The sequence below is a fragment of the Trachymyrmex septentrionalis genome, unplaced genomic scaffold (assembly GCF_001594115.1).
Source record: "Trachymyrmex septentrionalis isolate Tsep2-gDNA-1 unplaced genomic scaffold, Tsep1.0 scaffold175, whole genome shotgun sequence".
Classification (NCBI taxonomy): domain Eukaryota; kingdom Metazoa; phylum Arthropoda; class Insecta; order Hymenoptera; family Formicidae; genus Trachymyrmex; species Trachymyrmex septentrionalis.
Genome location: NW_017304917.1, coordinates 125,356 through 130,729, shown reverse-complemented (window position 1 = coordinate 130,729; position 5,374 = coordinate 125,356). Strand labels below are relative to the sequence as shown.

Here is a 5,374-nt window from a genome sequence, read left to right as displayed (position 1 = left end):
ATGGGGGCCACCTGGCCATGCTTCAACATCGACAGCCAAGCCGAACATTCATGGGAAAAAGCTCATGTTGTGTATTTGGTGGGATCAGCTAGGTGTCGTTTATTATGAGTTGCTCAAACCGAACGAAACCATTACTGGGGCTCTCTACCGAACACAATTGATGAGATTGAGCCGAGCACTCAAGGAAAAACGCGCCCACTACTCCAGACACGACAAAGTTATTCTTCTGCATGATAATGCTCATTCACATATTGCGGCGCCGGTCAAAATCTACTTGGAAACATTCAATTGGGAAGTTTTACCCCACCCGCCGTATTCACCAGACATTGCTCCTTCTGATTACTGCCTGTTTCGATCGATGGCGCATGGCCTGTCTGAGCAATACTTCACATCATATGAAGATACCAAAAATTGGGTCGATTCGTGGATAGCTTCAAAAGATGAAGCGTTTTTCCATATGTTGCCAGAAAGATGGGAAAAAGTAGTGGCTAGCGATGGACAATACTTCGAATAAAACATAAGGTACCGTTCTTTCACAATAAATGCCCAATTTTTGATAAAAAACGGCGGAAACTTATTTATACTCCTAATATATTTATGGGAGTCACTAGCGTCTCACGTCGACTTGAATTGTACGTCAGTTACAGGCAGATTGACGGCCGGGGTCGTCCCGCTGCGCACAGATCTTCCCCGCCAGACATTTTTTTTTACGGGTAGATAACAAGCGCCAGATTCATTGAGCTTGCGAGAAACTTGCACGAACAGGAATCGCGCGGTCACTAGTGATCTCTCTTAATAGAGTAAGGGTTAAGTGTAACAAATAATTCATATATGCGGTATATAGGTGTCAGGAAGGGGGAAGTGCACACAGACGCTGGATCCGAGAGAGAGGGAAGCGCGTCACCGTGTTAGAGAGGGAAAGGGGGGGTTTGTTCCTTTTCTCTCTCGCTTGTTGCGTTCTCTTTCCAACCCGTTGTCCTCTCTCTCCCACACATTGTAGGATGCAGTTCTTTCAGTCCCACCCACTGCGGTTCTATACTTATTATCATATTTGTACTCTCTCTTTCTCCTGTTGTATTCTTTCTAATTTTCACGTTTTTCTCGTTTTTTCTTTTGCACACGATTTTATTAAATAGATGTTGTATTTGTTTTTTGTGATTTTTTAATAATATAACTTAGCAACTAATTATAATATTTTTTTTAGTAATATTATACATGGCCAAGCGTTTCTAATTATCGAATCATTATTAAAATTATTATTGAGTAGTTACCGAACACTTATTAAACTATATACATACTACTAAAGCTATCATAAACATACAGCTATCATATTATTAATTAATTCTTAATTATAGGGAAAGGGAAAAGAAATTAAAATGCATTAAAAAAAAATCTCATACTTTTATTTTTTAAACTTAATATATTTTTTTCTAGCGTTGCGATCACCAGTTGTATATTTTAAATATTGTATATTCTGTAACGCACAATTTTTAACATTTTCACATCGCATAGTTATTATTAATAATACTCAGATTTTGTAAAGAATCTATATCAGCATCCAGAGTCTCAATGATTATAGTCGTCGCTATCGAGTATACCAGCCAACCATTCGCGTTTTTCATATCCTTTAACGTATACGAGAGCATTATTTTCATCATTCTCTTCCGCACCAATTATAACCATCGTAATCAGGCACTATGCTGTACGGTATCATCCTGTCTTCCCATTGCAATCCATAGTAATAAGCGCTCAGCCAAGAAGCAATACTTTTCGGATTTTGTCAAAAAGTTCCATGGCATGGGATATGTAAAACTTTAATGAGAGAGATAGATCGTTTTCTCGACACTGCCACTTTCTTCACAATAAATTTCTTTCCAATGATAAATCCTTGCAGATCCACAAACGTACGTTGATACGATCATGGTGAATGACTTTTTGAGACTGAGTTTGATCACAAAATATCTTGCTTTTTATCTCTTATATGAAAAGAGGTATTTTTCTTTTATCAACGATAATCTTGCCTACTGCGTTAAATAATGGGCTGTATTCGATCGCATGTCATGTATGATAAGACAATAGGCTATAATGTTCGCGAGTACATTCTCTTTGAATTCAAATTCTAATCGTACATCCACGGTGCCACTCTTGACGGACTTGTTTTGTCGCGAGCAGTCAATGGTTACTAGAGTATAACCTTTCAAAAAGGAGTTTAATTGGAATGAAATTCATTTCTTTCTCGAGGGATTTGATAGTAAGACATACGGAAACGTACCTACATACATATTATTCAAAATAACAGTTTTGCGTTTGTCAAAGTCTAGATTCAGATCATCGTACGGATAAAATTCAAAGCAAAGATAAAATTTTACATTGGTTAATTTACAGGAGTCGAAGTAAGTTTTACTGTTATGATATTTTTATTATCAGTCTGTAGACCAAAGATAATGTATGGTTGTTTTTCCAGCTGAGTCGCAGTCTTGATAGCCCAGGAATGCTTCGTTGTACTTGCCAATAGGAGGTACTTGTTCAGTACCCAGAAACGAAAACTCATACTCTGATATCGTCTATTTTCCAAGGCTCGTAGCATAGATAGTTTACTGACTTCGTTCAACGCAACGTGAGGCATTCCCTACTGTACTTTGAATAATTTAAGCGTCGGCTCTGTCGCTGGATCTCCCACTATATAATTGTTACCATTGTGCGCTCGTATTAATTTGTGTTAATTATTACACGTTTGTAATATTCGCAAAAGTTCAACAACATGCTAAGTGCACAAAAATTAATCTTTAGAGGACTATAGTGGCCAGACAGATGTTATCTCTGTATAACTTGAATCACTGCAGCTCATCAAACATTTAGCTATTATTTCATTGATAACTCAGAATGTGTTGCCAAGAAAAATTTGATAGTAATTTCATTTTCGCCACTAGGAGGCATATCGATTTTATTTACTCGCTTGTGAAAACATTTTGTGAAGCTATAAGATAAGTTGAAGGAAGAGTCACGAGTGCATTTTATTAGCAGGAGAGCATTTACTATGATACATATTGAATCATTTTGTGAAATTTTTCTGGTTTTCTTCCGGAATATTCTAAAATATTTCGATAAAATGGACGAAAGCTATTTGGAGCGGTGAATCTGAACCAGAAGGAGATGAATCAGAGACTTTTGACGATGTTGATTAATAGAAGAACCTGATTTCTTTCTAGACGAAGTATTTTACGACCACTATTTTTATCCATCGATCAAAGATTTTATCGGCGAGATAAAAATTGATGAAGATATACATCTAAAAGGTAATGAACCAATTGATTACTTTGAACTTTATTTTGACTTGTCTATGCTTCAAACGATTATTGGAAAAACAAATTGTTATCAGTTGCAGACTCCTGATCTTGGGCGATCAAAAATGAAATCATGGAACCTTTGACAGTAGAAGAACTGAGAAAATTCCTCGGTCTTTCAATTCTAATGGGATATGTTCGACAAGATTCAATGAAAGATTATTGGAGCACTGATCCCTTATTGATAATATTCAGACAAATAATGATTCGAAATAGATATCTACAGATTATACGATATTTGCATTTCCAAAATAATGAGGAAATCATTGATCATCCTTTGAAGAAAATTAAACCAATTATAGATGATCTCCAAGAAAAATTCTCAAAAAGTATCATTCCAGGAAAAATTCTTTGCATAGATGAAAGCTTTCTTTTATGGAAAGGTAGGCTTAAATGTAAGCAATATCTGCCGTTTTGATATCAAAATCTTCGAATTAGTTGATTGCGCAACAGGATTTATATTGGGCTTTGTTAATTATACTGGTGCAGATACTAATTATGAAAAATTTGATTTAGATATTACAGGTGATATTGTAGCTCATTTGATTCGGGCATGCAAACGTTTCCGGCAGAGAATTGAAGCTGTTATTGCCGCTGAAGACGATTTTATTAATTGTATAGCTTACGAGTCACTTAGTTTCTTGTAAAAATTTCATTAAAATACAGTAAGTTTTCTAAGAAATGTACAAATTTTAATTTTAAAGTCAATATGTTCTCAAATACCTGACGCACCCTGTATGTATGTATGTATGTATGTATGTACATGTATGTATGTATGGATGTATGCACGTATGTATGTATGCATGCATACATCGTATGAAGCAAAGAAGGACTGTAGTATCATGTAAGTGTTTCGACGCTTTACATCAAAAATAAAAAAATATTTTCAAACATTACGTATGTACATAATACGAAGCATCGCGCGGTGCGTATACTTAGCAGACGTTACTACCTGACGGTTACGGACTACAAGTTTTTGGAAATTGTAATCAACTTGTTATATGGGGAGATTGCGGACAAGAATTGTCGCTGCCTCTCGAAACGTGGAAGGGCTTTTACGAGTAGCGATAGAATATTTACAAGATGCTTTGAAACGAATACAAAGACAATTTTATAAACGTTGGGCAGCTAACAGAGTTTGCATGCTACGCTCATACATCTTCGATTTTATTTGAGTTTGACGGGTGTATCAATGTAACATTTGAACGATTAGCTAGACTAGTAGATACAGTCGATATCAAGTATACGCGTTTCTCCAAAATTGCGTCCGCGAACGCTATACGCGATAGCGATATATTCGATAGGCATCAGTTCGTCGATGCGAGTTATTAACTTTAGTTTTTAATACGTATGAAAAACATAATGCGAATAAAAATTTTTTTCGTTCACATCACTATACTCGTATATATGTACTGTCTTTGCTTCCCATCCATTATATCCTATCCCTTGACACACTCTCACACTTAGTTTATATAAACACTTCTTCACTCTGCCAGCACTTCTCTTAACGCGTCTAGAGTTCTACATATAGTCTGTTAATACCTATAATCTAAAGTGTTTAATATACAAGAATTGCTTGTTATTAATATCCTGGGCAGTTTCGCCGGAGTGAAAGATGCTTCTTAGAGTCAGTTTTTGTCAGACGGTGGCTGCGGCGGCGGTGGCACGTATCATTAATATTTGATGTTTATGTAAACAGTCAATGTTTACATAAACACCAATGTCTTCGACCGACGATCTTTTCCGCGCAGCCTCCCTTTCCCCGCGCCCGTGACGTTATACCTATGCCAACGAGTACCTGCGTCTACGAGTATCCTCCCGCGTCCATCTCGCCAGCAGATAGCCAGAATCCTTACTATATTCCTACTAAAGGGCAATATTACTGCATCAGTCGTTCAGACGGACTACTATTGTAACGCTTTCCAAATATGTACGGTTCTAAAGTTTTACGTTCCTATTCAAGATGAAGAGTTTTATAAACAGTAAGTTTATATTTTATAAATTTTGTTTTGTACCTTTTCTGTACAGTT

General features: G+C 36.4%; 1 pseudogene; it reads left to right on the top strand.

Moving 5' to 3' along the window:
- Positions 1-3,417: 3,417 nt before the first annotated feature.
- Positions 3,418-3,991, top strand: LOC108746501 (annotated as a pseudogene).
- The last annotated feature ends 1,383 nt before the right edge of the window (positions 3,992-5,374 follow it).